This window comes from Rhineura floridana, chromosome 3 (assembly GCF_030035675.1).
Source record: "Rhineura floridana isolate rRhiFlo1 chromosome 3, rRhiFlo1.hap2, whole genome shotgun sequence".
Taxonomy (NCBI): Eukaryota; Metazoa; Chordata; class Lepidosauria; order Squamata; family Rhineuridae; genus Rhineura; species Rhineura floridana.
In genome coordinates, this window is record NC_084482.1 from 65638775 (window position 1) to 65656338 (window position 17564).

Genomic DNA, 17564 nt, shown 5'->3' on the forward strand with positions numbered 1-17564 from the left:
AGTGATTCTGGGAGCTCTGCCCCAGAATTTCTGCCCCACCATGCCATCTGCTATTGCTTCATAACAAGAAGGGACTCACAGTAAGCAAGCACGGGTGGGACTGGTTGTGAGTCACAGAAGGAAAATTTGCCTGTTTCTTGTGCAAAGGAAGGAATTCCTAGAAGGATTTAAAGACGGCTCATAAATCTGAAGGATACATATTGGAGATGGAGGCCTTCAAAATCCAGTGGAACACAGAGATTCCTGCCACATCTGCATCATATATTTAAAACAGTATTATATCACATTAAACAGAATCCTGGGGACTGTACTTTCCTAAGGGGAGTTGTTAGGACTACAAGTCACAGAGTTCGCTAGGTAGAGAGAATGATTGTTGAAACACTTTCAGAATCCTAACAAACTACAGAGTACTTTGGGGGGAAACCATTGTAGTTAAAGTTATATAGTATTTTAAATGTATGGCGCAGATGTGGCCTCCATTTACCAACCTCAATGCTAGACTAACAGTCATACAATTTAGGTATTTAATTTATACTCTGCCCTTCCTCCCAGAAGAAGCCCAGGGCGACAAACAAAAATGCTAAAAATACTTTAAAACATTTTGAAACAAAACATCTTTAAAAGCATCTCTTTTTAAAAATAAAAATACTTTAAAAACATTTTAAAAAGCATTTCCAGCACAGATACAGACTGGGATAAGGTCTCAAAAGGCTTGTTGAAAGAGGAAGGTCTTCAGTAGGTGCCGGAAAGTAACAGAAATGGTGCCTGTCTAATATTTAAGGGAAGAGAATGTCAAACTACCAATGTCACAACACTAAAGGTCCACTTCTTATGTTGTGCTGAACGGACCTCCTGAATAGATGGCCTCTGCAGGATAAATGTTGCTCATATCCACCACACAAGGGTTGCCAAGTCAGAAGCATCCTGGGCCCTAGCGATTAAGCATGATACAGTAAGCATCAACCACAGTTGCTTGGAGCATACTATTCAAACAAAGAAACATTCTGATTGGAAATTAAGATAGAAATTTAGCTAAAAGAGGGTGTTACTAGGTCCAATTGAAGTGACAGAATCATTCCTTACCTGCTTAGGGAGCCTGGATAGGGAACATTTAATCTAGCCTACTTTATTCTGGTAAGAAGCGCTTAGTGCCCTCAGGCCAAGCTAGTCACTAGAAAGCCACTGTAGATAGAAGGAAGCCTGGTGCTGTGGAAATGTTAGATGGGAGCACTCAGGAGTAAAGATGGATGCCCCCAAAGGCTGCAATTCTGAACACACTTATTAAGGAACTAAGCCCCACAGAACTCAACAGGACTTATTTCTGAGTAGATATTAGGATTGTGCTTTTGGTAAGGATTGACTAGGGATCCTCTGCAAAAATATTCAAGCAGGGTTAGCAACTCCCTGCCTGGAACGCCCTGCCCCTGCCTTTTAACATGGCTGATCCAAACATCTTTACAGTCTTGATCCTTCACTGTAGAGAGGTTTGAGAAATGAGTAAGGAGATTCTCTACCCTTTTCTGCCTACCCTCTGGGCTGCTATAAACTCACTTTGACAGCCAACCCAATTCCAGCGTGTAATAATTGACAGAGAAAAAACACACATGGTTTGGTCTACCTTCACAGGAAGTAGCTTGGGAACAGCAGCAATTGCAGTCACACTTTCCAGTATGTGATTTTTCTTTTATCACTGTTGTGCAAGAAACAGATCGCCATGCAACCAATAAGGTGCATCATCAGTGAGTATAAGGGGGTTGAGCTGAGCACATGGAACCACTCTTGTTACTTCTATGGATGTAAGGAAGTGAGATCAGAGATAAATGAAATGTTTGTTTTTCTTTTTCTATTCACAAGTTATGATTTCCTAAATGCAATACCATACCAACCACAAGAAGATTCCTATGAGTAAGGCAGAAAACTGAGCATCCCACAACCAATCAGCGTTCTAAACCAAAATTAAAATAATCCTGGCAGCCAGTCAGTGAGAGCACAGAACAAGCAGCCACAAAAGACAGGAAAGACAGGTAGGTGGAGCCAGTGAATGGGCAGCCAGCTTGCAAGCTCCCACCCTGCGATCCATGGCAGCTGCCCTGCTGTGGATCGCGGAAGGGGAGTGCTACTCCTCCCCCTCTCTATTGAGGGAGCCCTCAGGGGCCCCTGTGGCCCTTGGCCAGGGCCTGACCTGGCAGCCCTTTGGTAGCGGCCCTCATAACCACATTTTCTCTTTTGTCAAAAATAGAGTTCTGCTCTAGATCCTAAGAAGTAGTCTTGAGTTATAAAAATTAATGCAGGAATCAAGCAACCATGCAAGACACATATTTGTACATTACTTTCTAATTGATGTCATCTGCAAGAAGACTAGGAAATATGAGGCTGTAATCCAGATCAGCCAAAAACATTAGCTTTGTTTCTCCCTCACAATGAAATCAGGTGATCTACTTCACAGGGTTGTTGAGAAGATAATTTGATTAAAACAAAGACAGTTTGGATGTGTGATCATACTATAAACTTGAATAACAATGCATAAGTTTTGAATCCCAGAACACTAGCTCTGAAGCACCTCAGCTCTCTGTAAAACAGAACAGGTCCATCTGCAATTCCACAGAGAGCCTGCTGTACACGTGACTTGTGAAACTTACCATGTTATTTTGCCTCAAAAAAAAAAAAGTACTGTCCCTATCTTACAGACAATACAAGACAAGGCTATCCTGTTACGTTTCCTTATCATCATCCTAGCTATATGTGCTTATAACTATCAAAATTCATTATGGCTTCTCCTCCTAAAGCTACTTTCCATGATGGGGTATGTTGCCACTGAGGGAATCTATGCATAGCCACAATTAAGCAGAATAAAGATATGGTTAAAAGTCTGATGGCAAAAGCGGACTTCAGAGAGTCAGGATCAGTTCACTTAGCATACTTTGTCCATACCACAAGCAATCTCAAACATCTCTGAGTATGTTTACCAAGGGGGAAAACATAGGTTGCATACAGACCATACATTTAAAGTGACTCCCCCCGAACCCAGAATCCTAGAAACTGTAGTTCACCCTTCACAGAGCTACAATTCCTAGCACCCTTAACAAACTACAGTTCCCAGGAATCTGGGGGCTTTAAATGTATGGTGTGAACTCACTGACAGATCTTGAAGATCCTACACAGATCACAGATACAGAGACAACTGCAATTCCAGTGATTATGCAGATTGGGGGGGGGACACAATACCATCATCACAATATTACTTCCTGGGGATATAATCAGTGATCTGCCAGTTTACACATTATATTTCTTTTAGTGGGTATGTACCCCAGGAAGATCAACCCTGGGCTTGTGAACAAAATGAAAGACAGCATGTGATAAATTGATTTCATTTTAAGAAGAAAAAGTTTCCAGCCTCATGGTTATAAAGCAGAGTTTCAACTTTAAAATATATGAACAATATTATTAAAAGCTTACCAAACAGAAGAGTGCAGCTTTGTGATACTACCAGTCCTCCTGATATCTCCTTGTTCTTTCCATACTGTCTGCTACCCTTTCCTTTAGCAGCCATTTTAGCCCTAATAACCTGCCACTTGCCACATAATGAATCCCAGATGCTGCCCCTAAGCATTCAAAATGTTATCAATTGCCAGTTTTGCAACAGGAATAAATTTGAGAAAATAAGAGTATCAATGCAAAAGATGTAGATTTCCAGTATATTTTTGAGGAACTTCCTCCACACAGCAGCTTGCAATCTCCAATAAAAAGTAACTCCACCTGACCTTGAAATATAAAAATAGAAAGTACAGTGAAACTTAAACCAACAATATATTATGTCCCTCAGGTCCACCTCCATATTTAAGGACTGGAATGTGGCCAATATAACACCAATAATTAAAAAGGGATCTGGGGAAATCCTAGAGCAGGGGAGCACTACTCTCCCACCCTAACGAGGGGCCTGTCAGAGGCCCCTCTGGGCTGCAGGAGCCCTTGGCCATGGGCTGACCTGGCTGCCCTTTGGCACCGCCCTGCATGGGGTTGTACTGGATAGCTTGAAGAAGATATCAACCCAGTGCGCGGCAGCTGTGAAAAAGTCAAATTCCATGCTAGGGATTAGGAAAGAAACTGAAAAGAACAATGTTTGTTCCCTTCACTAATTCCAGAGAACTCATGCCACAGTGCTAAAAGCTCCCAGCCAACATGGCCAATGGTCAAGAATTATTGGACCTGTAGTCCAGCAAAGCACCATGTTCCCCATCCCTGTGTGAATGGCTACAAAAATCTCAAACTCATGAGGAGCCCTATAGACTTTAATGAAAAAATGCAGTTGTATGCATTCTGCTCCAGCAACCTTTGCACTGATTAGAGATAATGTCAGTTACTGTGTACCTTTTGTGAAATCATGTGTTTTGTTTATTGTACTTTTACATATTGCCATATTATTCCACACACCCATGCTCGTATCTGTTATCTTCATCATACTCTCTGTGTGGCAGAGAGGGTGATGAAGAAGGCTCACTTCTTTGCCTCTATTGGATCCTCAAGTAGCTGTCCAGTGGACGGTTGTTGTTGTTTTGTATTGTCTGGGGTCTACTGACATCTACTGCAAGAATAGAGTTGTAGATCCTTTAGAAGCCCATTGTGACTAGTTTGCAAGGAATGTGGAGGGTATAGTTGCTTACCTCTGTAGCAATCTTGATGCCACATCCACATTTACTATAGTTCCCAGTGCAATGCCTGCTGCAACAAGTTTGGGTTGATGTGGCCTCATGACATAGACAAGGTGCTTGCAACGATTCAGCTGGCCATGTGTTGCATCATCCCCTGCCCCTCTTGGCTTATTAAAACTTGCCGAGGGTGTATGACTTGGTGGATCCAAGGTGTTGCCAATGCAGCTTTATAACTGCAGCCATTTTGGAAGGTGCAATGATTCAACCATTCAAGATAAAGCCCACCCTGGACCATTGGCTTGTGACAACTACTGCGCAGTCACAAATACTCCCTTTTGGGGGAAGGTGACCAAGAGGGTTGTGGTGCAACAGTTGCAAGTACTCTTGGATGAAACCAATTATCTTGGTCCATTCCAATCATGGTTAAGGCCTTTATGGAACTGAATCGGATTTGGTTGCCCTGATGGATGACCTTTATCAAGAAAATGACAAGGGGAGTGTGACTGTGCTGTTCTTACTTGATCTCTTAGTGGCTTTTGATACCATTAACCATGGTATCCTTCTGAGCCGACTTGATGAGATAGGCATCGGGGGCATTGTTTTACAGTTACTCTTGTCCTATCTCCAGGGTTGATTTCAGAGAATAGCACTGAGTGATTATTTCTTAGCCTCCTAGTAGTTTTGCTATGGGGTGCTGCAGAGTACCATCCAGTCCCCAATGCTATTTAACAATTACATGAAGCAATTGTGAGTGGTCATTAGGAGATTTGGGGAAAGGTGCCACCAGTAGACTTTTGAAGTCGCATTTCTATTTCTCTATAACATCTGAATAAGGAGAGGCCATGCAAATCCTTGACCAGTACATGGACTCTGTGGTTTGCTGGATGAGGGGCAATAAACAGAGTCTGAATCCTGGCAACATGGAAGTGCTAAGGGTGAATGGTTCCCAATAACTGGTCAATTGTCTGTTTTGGATGAGGTTGTATGCCCCCCCAAATGCACAGGTTTAAGTCTTGGGATGGGCTCCATTTCTGTCACTAGGGGCCCAAGTGACCTAAGTGACTATGGGCTCTCCATACTTAATATCAGTTTACAGGAAAGTTAGATTTTTCCTCAAAAAATAATGTATTGGTACAGAAAAGGGCTATAAAAGCATTCATTAAAATAAAAACATTCAAGTTTTTTGGTGCCTTATTTTGCTTCTTGTGTCATTTTTAATTTTTATTATGACTATGGGCCTCAAAAACTAGAAGTGGGTGCGTGGCCTTCCTGGACCTTCACCACCCTCAAAAGTTTGGGAGGGCCACCTAGGGGAGGGCATTCTCTGTGACAGTCCCCAAGCTGTGGAATTCCCAACCCACAGAGGTGCACCTGGCACCTTCATTGTATAGCTTTTGCCATATGCTATGGATGCTCCTCTTTACCATGGTCTGATGTATATGTATATTCTAACAAACAATAACAATACTTGTCTTTGATATATAATGGATGAACACAGCTGTCTGCATTTTGGGGTTCGCTCTTTTAACCATTCTTCATAGGACTAGGTTTCAGTAGCTCCAGAGAGGAAATGGTGGAAACGGCACTAGATTTTTCTGGGACATATACCAAGGGAAGCAGCTAAAAGAATATGCTAAAAGAGAAGGCAGGAAACTCTCATCCTTGAACTGAGACCACCACAGGGACACAGTGGCCAGAGTAGTGTCCAACAGCTAAAGGGTACAGCTGCTTTTCTTTTAAAGGTGGGGTACAGAGGAATCCCTGCCTTGCATCTGACTTTTTCAAGCAAATAGCCCAAGCTATGCAAGACTAAGCTATACAGGAAACATAGGAAGCTACCTTATATCAAGTGAATTCACTGTTAGCAAAGTCACTTGAATAACACAGAGTCCAGAGAGAAAAGAAACTGATAATATTTTACTGGCTAAACTGAACAAAACCATTGTATAACATGAGAAGAAAGGAACAGAAAGGTTTTGACTTTGTTAGATCAGACCTAGTACATAGCGGGGTCAGACACACAACTACACTTACAGGGGAAAACTCTCTCAAAACTGCACTGCCAATCAGAGCAGGGGTTACCTCAGCAAGGATCATGCCATTCTGATTGGTTGCTAGGCAACACATCTACCACCTCTCTAACTGTCAACAGAATTAACCCTCAGGTTACTTACTAAATTATGTCTGCTGTTGTACTTCCAACAGCCACTGGTCCATCTAGCTCAGTAGACCACTGTTCTTCAACCTCGGGTCCCTATATGTTCTTGGACTACAACTCCCATCATCCTCAGCCAGCTTAGTCACTAGTTAAGGGATCATGGAAATTGTAGTCCAACAACATTTGGGGCCAAAGTTGGAGAACACTGGCTATACTGAGTGGTAGTGGCTCTCCAGGGTTTCAGGCAGGACATGTTGCCAGCCCTACCTGGAAATGGCAGGAATTGAACCTGGGATCTTCTGAATGCAAAGCAGATGCTCTACCACTGAGCTACTGCCTGTCCCATCTAGTTTGGCCCTCTGCCTAGCAGTGGAAGATGATTAATGTTACAGTCATTTTAGAAAAGGTGATAAACTTGAAACAGAAATCTAATTTGGCATGCATAGGCACAAAGGTTAAAACTAAAGTGCTGTTCAGTTAAGCACAAGCTAAACCTCAGCAGAGAGGCATGTTACTTGTTAAGGAAGTTAAGACACAAAGCCATTTCAGACTTGGATTCTTCTAAAAACATGTTAGTTCCGGGAATATAAAACTGAAAGACTAAAGTTACAATTACACGAATCAGGGGAAATTCATGTAAAGAATACCTCAGCAGCTCAGAAGCTACGCCCCTGAAAACCCGAAGGGGGGGGAGGAAATGCCCTATGGGTCCTCTGCAAGGGGTGAGCACTGCCACCCACATGGGTTTTGGGGAACTCAGTCTGTTTCTGTGTCCCTATGCAATGTTATGGAATAATGCAGCTCTGTTAGACTACATAGGGATAGGGATATTCATAGAGGCTGTAGCCTCAAAATACTGGTGCCTGAAAGATGGGAGAGGGGGAAGCCTATGTATGTTGGTCAGGCACTTATTTCCATGGTAGAACAAAGGGAAATGATCCCTTTTCTTCATTATTTTAAAAAGTGATTTGATGACTGCACAACCCCCAAAGCTCTTTTTAAAAAAAGAACAAGAAAACAAGGATATGTACAAGGACACATTCCTAAGCAGATCCTGCAGAAAAGCCACATACAGAATAGCTAAAATGCTGAACTGCAATCTGGCGGGGATGAATTTATTAACATTTAAATTAAACGTTAATACTAAAAGCAGTTATTTTTAACAAAGTATAACAAGTTCATCCCCCCTCAATCACAACCCTCAGTTTTAGCTCTTCTGTATGTGTATTTTCTGCAAGATCAGCACAGGAACATGTCCTTGCACATATCCATCTTGTCCTAAATAAATAATAAGCAAGTCAGCTTTGGGTTTGTTCAGTCATCAAAGTCCATTTGGAAATTAGAATTATAATTCCTTACAATTAAGAAGAGAGGCCCTTCGTTTAGAGCTCAATAGTAAGAAATACACAAGGGCCAAACACACATGGACTCCTTCACTCCAAAAGGAATATTTAGGCAAAGAAAAGTGCAACCAAAATGATCAGGAGGCTGCAGCATCTTCCTTAGGAGGAAAGGGTAATGCACTTGGGGCTTTTTAGTTGAGGGGGTGGGAGATAAATGGGAGGCATGATAAAGGTTTATAGAATTATTTCTATATGTTGTGAAGAAAGCAGAAATATTTTTCTCCCTCTTCCATAATACTAGCACTTGGGGTCAGTCATAAAAACGGAGACTGTGAGCACATTAGTCGTTTCAAAGGCAGCAAGAATGGTTCTTCTGGCTGCATTTTGAAGCTGCTCAGCCCTCAGTTGGACATATCTCCCTTCCCCACTGCTGACTTTCAGGACCACCCACAGCAAAGTGTTGGGCCAATCACTATCTGTGCCTGAACCTACAACAAAGTGTTTCCATTGGCCACACCTGGAGTGGCAACCAGTTGATCTACCAATCTGTTGTGAAATCTGTCTGACACTGAATTATAAGAAAAAAAGCACTCGAGCTGATTCAACCAGGTTCAGGGGTGGAGTTTGACTAGCATCGTGTGCCCCCATTTTCAGAAAACAGGTGGAGATGCACTGGAACTGGCACAACAGTAAGTGTGCCGCTAACCTGACTGTCCGTAGATTCAGGACTAACATTAAAAAGTACTTCTTCCCACAAGGTTTGATTCACTGATGCCATTACAGTGTAAGTGCAAATCCCAGCTGACTCTAGAGCTCAAACACTCTTAGCAGGCTTCTTCTAAGGACTGATCAGCTGTTGGACACTTACAGGATACTCACTGTCCTGCTTCAGGAGATAAGGATGCCAGGACTCAGAGTACATTTATGGGATGGTCCGGACAGGTCACACTCCAAGGTTAAGTTAGGGGAGCGGGATTAAGGTCCAGGCACAGGCCAAAGTCATACACACAGGAAAGTCAGGCCCCCAGCAAGGAAGCAGCTCCTTATAAGTAGCCCACTACTCTCAAGGAGGTCTTGGTGTTCAGACAGGCATTCCAGTGCCTGGCTGCTGCCTAGTCCCACATCTTCATGCACTGGTGCTCTCTTGGGCTTGGAGATGGCTCAGTTTCTGGTTCGGCCTCACTGTTGTCTGTCCTTACCTCTGCCTCCATATGGTTCACTTCCAGGAGTAACAGGAGCTCCTCTGATGAGGACTCATCTAGCGGGGCCATTACATTCATTGGGACTGGCTGCACTACTGAGTTCCTTATTGGGAACCCCATAGCATAGCTAATTGCTGCAGGCTTGCTCGCACTTCCACCTGCCCCACACCTGATGCCACATAGGGCGTCAGGTATAGGGCAGGTGGGCATGGTTTTGGGAAAAGAGCCTTGCCGGCCAAACTGGGACCCGTCACTCATATCAAGCCTACTTAGGCCTGTGGAATTTCCCCCCCTTGGATCTATGGAATCCACGGCCAAGAGACATGATGATGGGTGGGTGGCTTACATGGCTTTCAAAGGGTATTAGACAAATTCATGAAGGATATATCCACTAGGATTAGTGCTGTGCTGAAACTTGTCTTCCAATTTCTCAAAAGTTTTCTTGCCCTGCAAAAGAGGTTTCTGTTTCCCTGCCTCATTGTGCCTTAAAGTTACCTTTGCATTTTGTTGGGTTGGAAGTTTACCTTTGATCGAGAGCTTAGCATATCTTTTCAAGGGGGCTGACAGTGATGTGTTGTTTTTCTTTCTATTAGCTTTCCTCAGACTTAGGGTTGCCAGGTTCATGGCCTGAGACTGATCCTGTATCTTTAGGAAAAGAGAAAGTCAGCCAAGTGCAGGTGTTCTTGCAACACTGTAATGGGAAAAACAACAAGGTGGAATCTTCCCTTCCCCCTGCACAACTTTTAAAGATACAGAAGACCTCCTGGTTGCCAGGCCCAGCCTCTAAGAGGTCTTCTGTATCTTTAAAAGTTGTGCAGGGGGGAGGGAGAATTCCACCTTGTGGTTTTTCTTATTACAGGGTTGCAAGAACACCTGCACTTGGCTGACTTTCTCTTCTCCTAAAGATACAGGATCAGTCTCAGGCCCTGAACCTGGCAACCCTACTCAGACTCCTTACACTTCATGGTTTAAAAAAGCCATGTGGGAGGTGTTAGGCCATCTTCCCATGAAGCATGGGGAAGCCTCAGACTGGTGCACTGGCTGATTTTGTTTTGCAAGTAAACCTTTCCCTTAAAGAAAAAAAAACTCTACATTTGTCTCTTTAAAAGTGAACAGATTTCATTTTTTAAAACAACAACAAACAGCTGAGTATTGTAGACAGCTTCCTTGGTTTCCTGCCCTTACAGAAAGGCTGTAGAATGCGGATCACTAGAAAAATGACTTGTAACATAAAAGAAAGGACACTCAAACACCCTTGAAAGTAAGATAAGTGCAACAAAAATCAACAAAAAAATCCACACTCCACCCATGAGAGTTTCCCCAAAGTATTCTTTCCATTCTCATAATTCTCTTTTCTCATTAACTGAATGGCCAAAAGAAATGTAGAATAAATGTTTGGCATAGTCATGATGGCTCTATGGTACTTTCAGATTCAGAGGTTTCCAGATGTCAGGGATTCATCTTCAGACATCAGTAATGACGTTGCTGGGGGCAGCAGCGGCTGGTGTGAAGGGGCAGAGCCACCCTCCCAGGACCAGAGTTGCTCCAGCTTACCTGGCCGAAGCAGCAATGAGGTCAGAAGCATGTAGAGACCCTGGTAGAGCCAATCTGCTGCTCCTGCCACTGCACCTGCACCTGCACAGCCCCTACCTCACTGCTGCCCCACCTTGCCCCATCTCTGTCCAGGGTGTCAGAAGGCCAGTCTCAAGGCAGCACCACTATGGGCAAGAAGGTAAGAGTGAGGAAGGACCATGGGTTTCGTGTCCTGCTTGTGGGCTTCTCAGAAGGCATCTGGTTGGCCACGCTAGGAAGCAGGACGGTGGAATAGGCAGGCCTTTGGTTTGCTTTAGCAGGGCTATGCTTATGTACTTAACAATCCTAATTATCCATTTAATTATGAATGGATATCAAGGGTGGCTAACCTGTGCCTGCCCCCTCATGTTATTGGACTAGAACTCCCCTCCTCCTTGACCATCAGCCAATCCCCCCCCATTTACATGGTTACTTTTAGCTGCCCCACAAAAATATCTCTCTTGGGGGAGAGGAAAGGGGGTAACTTAGGTCCAAACTAGACCTGACAACCTGAAGATACACTTTTGCAAGCAGCTGTAGTGGGGCCCAAGCGGGGGTGGGGGGTGGGGGGTGGGGGGTCTCCTGCACTGTTTAACCTGGCGAAAATCTACCTCCCAGCAGCTCCATGACATGGACAACGTGCCAGTATATTATTACTACTGAGACAAACAGCGCAGAGCTTGGAAAAGTTACTTTTTTGACCTACAACTTCCATCAGCCCAATCCAGTGGCCATGCTGGCTGGGGCTGATGGGAGTTGTAGTTCAAAAAAGTAACTTTTCCAAGCTCGTTAGGGCAGGATTTTCTGCTGGGGGGGGGAACAGCGGGGGGTGCAGAAGATTAATCTCGTCCCTCCTCCTTCTCCTCTTCCCCCCCATCGAGATCTGCCACCAGTCGGAGCTTTCCATTTTCACCAGAACCACAGCAAGGTAGGGTAAGATTAAACTCCCCCTCCCCGCTGCGATCCTGCTATTTATTCAGCCTAATGTGACCTAGACACGTCATTCCCCCAAAACAAAACTCAACAACCTCCTTATGCAAATTTCCTTCCTCTACACGATTCAGTTTTATTTGCCATTGTGCCCTAAGGAGTAAGTGCCGGAAGACTTTGCAAAAACAAAACAAACCCCTTTGAGCGAAGTTGCGGAACTTCCCGCCGCCAGCTACGATTCTTTATAAGAAATTCCATCAATATTTAGGTTGTAGCTTCCTTCATAGGAAATGAGGGTTCCTTTACATACCACAGAGCCAACTAATCTCTCTCTCTCTCTCTCTTTCACACACACACACACACACACACACACAGAAGACATGCGGACCTGTACAGAACATAAACGCGATCCTGAGCCGAAATCAGTGCGGGCTCCCTGGTATCCACTTGTTCCGTGACTTTCCTCTCCGATGCCTATTGACACAGTCAGTCGTGCCACTGTAACATACAAAGTCTACAGCATCTTAAGGAGAGGCGATTTTGAGTAGGACAACAACACCCAGGGGAAAGGAACACGGCTCTGAAAGGCACACACACACACCTAGCCTGTTCCACAGCTCCCAATCCAGAACCTGCTTTACATCTAAAGAAGAAAGCGGCTGGGTTTTCCTCACATACACTTGCGTGTAGTCGCTTCTCCCCCTCCAAAAAATATTGCACGATCCTTGACATAGCGTACGCTAACTTGCATTTGTCCCCTCTGGCGGCTACATGCAGTTGCAAGCTATAATCTATTTAGCTCCGCCAACACCATTAATAGCAAAAGAGAGCCTTGCAGCTTTTTCACGGCTTAGACCGAAGGAAGAAAAATCAAAAGCCTTACCTGACAGCAGAGGCTCTTGACCGCAAGGGAACTGCATTTTTGCAGTTGCATCCAAAGCAACGAAGTCTGCGCTTCTAAATCCTGTTCCCAAGCATTTAAAACGAAAGAAAAACTTGTGTGCCTAAGCAGCTGAGTTGCTTTCGCTTTTCTTAATATGTTTAATGTATAATGTAGCTTTCTTTATCATCTCTATCCTGGTCATTGACCATAATATTGTTTGGCTTCCCTTATCAGGCAGCGTTGCAGAGAATCTCTGTACTGTAAGTTGTTAGGAGCTCAAGGCAAGACATTTTTAAGTAATAGCTGTGTGTTCACAGTCCTAGCTTTTGGACACCCAGTGGATACAAATGGACACATAAACAAGAACCAAGAACACAAATTCAGATTGGAAGCCATGAAAACACTGACTAGAGGTATGAAATTTTAGTGAAATAAACAGAAACAGTAGAACATTGGGGCACAATGCACAATAATTCTTAGGATTCTTACAAACCACCAGTCTTTCTGGAAAACTTAAAAAAATCTCTCTCCCTGTACACTGTCATGTCATGTTCTTTGTATCTTTGTTTTTTTGTGTGTAAGAATTCTGCTACAGCAGGGGATGGATCAGGATCAGCAGTTCCTATGCCATTCCGTGCAACAAAATGTTTGGTATTATAAAAATACACACACAGAAATAGGAATTAATTTGGTTGGTCCTATTTCTTAGCAGAGTTGTAAAAATACAAGCAGCAGAATGAGAATGTAAACCAGCCCACCTTTCTCTGTATAAATAACAACAGACACAATCCTTTCGGTAAAAGAAAAAGAATGTTTACTTACAACCTTTCATATGTTTAGAAGAACATAGGCTTTAGTTTGGAAGAAAGAAAATATAGGTCTCAGTTCATCTTGGTGTTGGTAATGGATGCTCTCAGAGAGAGAGCATCTTGCCATGCGGCCTATCTCAAAGGTAGGAAGATCAGTAAGTGAATGGAGGATATTCAAAAATCCCCCAGGACAAAGGAGAAGGAAGTCAGGTAACTAAACCCCACCCATTAGGAAGTTACATTATGGTAAACAGGTGCATGGGATATTCCCAAATATCCCATAAAGGGAACATGCAACATTTGTTTACTCTAACACTTCTCCTCAAATTTGCATGCATTAATTTAAGAAGCCCATCTTGACACGAAGTCTCTGGAAACAGTCTCTTGGTAATGGCTTTGTCAAGATGTCAGCTGTCATCTCTGCAGTTGGACAGTAGTTCATCTTGATGAATCCTTTCTCTGTCAACTCACGTACAATATGGTATTTTATAGCTATATGTTTAGTCCATGGAGTGATTATCTCAGTCTGAGAAAGTCTAATACAACTTTGGTTGTCTTCCATCACCTGGATAGGTCTCTGCACTCTTATTCCAAGGTCCTTTAGTAGTCTGTTGAGCCAAATGGCTTCTTGGCAGGCTTCTGCAGCAGCTATATACTCAGATTCTGTGGAAGAAAATGCTATTATGTCTTGCTTGTGACTAGCCCAGGAGATAGGTCCATCTCCATACATAAACAGAAAGCCACTAGTTGACTTGGAGTCTGAACTATCTCCAGCCCAGTCAGCATCAGTGTAACATACAAGCTTTGGATCATTATTAGCTGGCAATCTCAGCTTAAAGTCCATAGTCCCTTTCAAGTATCTAGCCACCCTTTTGACAGCAATCCAGTCCTTTTGTGTGGGTGTGCTAGTTTTCCTACATAGGATCCCTACTGCACTTGCTATGTCAGGTCTGGTGTTTGTAGTCAAGTACAAAAGCTTCCCTATTGCTGTTCTGTACTTGTTATTATTTGGTAAAGGTTCACCTACATCATTGTCTTTAAGAAAGTCTGTTGCCATAGGCGTTGCTACAGGATAGGAATCCTTGAGTTCTAGAGTCTCTAAAAGATCAACAATCTTTTGTTTCTGGTTGAGTAGATAGGAGCCATCTGCTTCCCTTTCAATCTGGATGCCTAGGTAGTATGTTGCAGTGCCTAGTTCTTTGATTTCAACTTCTTTGTTCAAATTATGTACAACTTCTCTGTAGTCTTGATCTCTTTGAGTCACCACGATCAAGTCATCGACATAAATCAGAATATATGTCAAATGTCCATCTTTGCTTCTGGTGTACAGGCATTGGTCTACCTCACCTTGCTTGAAGCCTAGCTCCTTGAGCATTTTATCCAGTTTCTCGTTCCAGGCCCTTGCAGCTTGCTTGAGTCCATACAGGCCCTTTTTAAGTCTGCATACAAGATGTGCTTGCTTCTGGTTCACAAAACCTGAAGGTTGTTGCATGTACAACTCCTCTGTTATTTCTCCATGCAGAAAGGCAGTCTTGACATCGAGGTGTCTGATGTGCATCTGTTTGGAGGCTGCCACACTTAGTAGCATTCTTATTGTGCTGTGTCAGACAACAGGAGCAAAAGTAGCATCGTAGTCCTCTCCATATTTCTGCAGGAAACCTTTGGCAACTAGTCTTGCCTTGTAGCGTTCAACTTCTCCTCCTGCACCTTGCTTCACCTTGAACATCCATCTGCATCCTATGGCTTTCTTGCCTGGTGGAAGTTCTGTCAGGGTCCAAGTCTTATTCTTGTGCAGTGCATCCATCTCCTCCTGAGCGGCTTTTCTCCACTGAGCGCCCTCGGATGCTGGCATCTGCTTGATCTCCTCCCAAGTCGATGGTTCTCTGGGTAGCGCCGACCTTGCAAGGTAGGACAGGCATAGAGGTGGTACACCTTTGTTGGTTCGCAATGAGGATCTGGGAGCTTGTTCTGGGATCTGGTCTGGCTCTGCAGCATCTTCCAGTCCAGTCATCTCATCATTCTCATCTGCATCTGTACCTCTCTCAGCCTCATCATCACTTTCTGCAATCTCTGCCTCTTCCTCTTGTTTAAGGCTTGGATCAGGTTGTGCAGATATCTGTGATGTCACTGGTATTTCGTATGTGGGTACTGGCATATCTATAAGAGATTGGACGTGGTGTCCTTGCTCTTCTGAGAAATCTAGCACAGTCCCTCTTTTGTCAGCTCTGCTTCGTTCATCGAAGTAGACAACGTGTCTTGTGCTGACTTCACCTGTCTTTAGGTTCATAACTCTGTAGCCTTTGCTACCAGGAGCATATCCTATCAAAATAGTCTGTTCTGGTCTAGCATTTAGCTTCTGCCTCGTTTGTTTTGCTATGTAGGCAAAAGCAATGCTTCCAAACACTCTGATATGTGCTAGGTTTGGAATTCTGCCATGCCACAACTGGAATGGTGTGTGTGTGGTGCCCTTGGTTGGCAATCTGTTCTGGATATACGTTGCAGCCATGATCGCGTCACCCCACAGCCTTTTGGGTAGATCAGCGTCAGCAAGCCTGCATTTTGTCATTTCCAGAAGAGATCTAAGTCTCCTTTCAGAAATCCCATTCTGCTCTGGAGTATGACTGACAGTCCTCCTGTGCAAAATGCCTTGTTCCTCTAGGAAACTTTGTGTTTGGTTTGATATAAACTCACCACCGTTGTCAGTCTGTAGAGATTTCGGCTTCCTTTCAAATTTTGTGCTCACCATGGAGATGTATTTCTTCAGCATCTAATGACTCTTGTCCTTCAATAATTCACACAGTACCTTGAAAAATCATCTACAAAAATTAGAACATATCTATTCTGCCCAAGTGAGGGTACATTAAATGGTCCACAGAGGTCACTGTGTATGCGATCTAGCACCTTGGTGCTTCTCTTTTTAGTTCTTGGTGGAAATGAGGGCCTAACACCCTTTTCCTCAATGCAATTTACGCACCTGCTTGCTTTATCATGGTTCTGTTGGTTTACCTTGATACCTGTGGCAAGGTTCTGCTTTTGTAGCTGTAGGATTGCCTTTGGATCGCGATGTCCTAGTCGTCTGTGCCAAAGTTCTAGGCTGGTCTCTTCCTTGTCCACCATGGCTGTGTTTGCTTGTTCAGCTGTAAGACTCAGTTCATAAACACCATCATTTTCATAAGTTAGTGCAAGCAATTCATCATCTTTGGTCACTGTACACTTTCCATCCTGGAAATGTATTGCAAATCCTTTCCTGTCTAAAGCTGAGACGCTCAGCATATTGCAATTTAAGTCTGGGACATATAAAACATGATCTTCCACATTTACTATGGTTTGATCGGATACCTTGCACCTAAGAGCAATGGATCCAGATCCATTAATGTTCATATATTGACCATTGGCAGTCTGGATTCTTCCTTCAGTATCACTGTTTATTTCATCAAATAAATCTTCATTATAACAACTGTGGTTTGCGCATCCACTGTCTAAAATCCAATTGTTTGATTTTTGTTTGTAATTATTAGCCACAAGACTTTTGTGCGTTAAAAGGAAATTTCTTCCTTTGGTTTCTTTGGATTTCTCTCTGCGAGGTCCCTGCTTATTCTCAGCTGAAGCATGCTGCCTTTGTTCTCTTTGTTTAAAATTGGGAGAGCTGCCATTGGCTGTTGAACTTTTGGGTGAGTCACAGTCCCTGGCCAGGTGACCATGCCTCCCACATGAAAAACAGCATTGTGATTGGCTCTTGGGAGGGGCTTTTCCCTTCCCTTTATCCCTGCTAGCCAGGTAATTTGATCCATTATCATTTAAGTCTCTCTGGATTGCGCATTCTTCTCGGAGTTTCGCAAGAGCTTGTTCAAAAAGAATCTCAGGATCATAGTTTAGAAGAGAAATGAAAGGATCAAATCTCTTTCCAAGGGATCCCAAAAGAACACCCAACTTCTGTTGATGGTTAAAATCAAGCCCAGCCAATTTCAATTTGTTAAAAATAAGCAACAAGGAAGTGATATGTTTTTCACAATTTTCC

At 43.4% G+C, this 17564-nt stretch overlaps 1 protein-coding gene across 13 annotated transcripts in view; it reads right to left on the minus strand.

The window, feature by feature from the left end:
* Positions 1 to 17564, minus strand: part of LOC133379996 (uncharacterized) — a 39346-nt gene that overhangs the window by 10458 nt on the left and 11324 nt on the right. Inside the window, exons 1-3 of one of the 13 annotated variants that reach the window (XM_061616365.1) lie at positions 13560 to 13682; positions 1619 to 1788; positions 802 to 931 (exon numbers count right to left, since the gene is read on the minus strand). The exons of 2 other annotated variants lie outside the window; for them this stretch is intronic. The gene's annotated coding sequence lies outside the window, so the exon portion shown is untranslated. Of the gene's footprint in view, positions 1 to 801; positions 932 to 1618; positions 1789 to 3456; positions 3749 to 12242; positions 12264 to 12737; positions 13023 to 13559; positions 13683 to 17564 lie in introns of those variants that run through there. 10 more of the 13 variants (XM_061616362.1, XM_061616366.1, XM_061616367.1 and 7 more) reach the window with 10 other exon arrangements.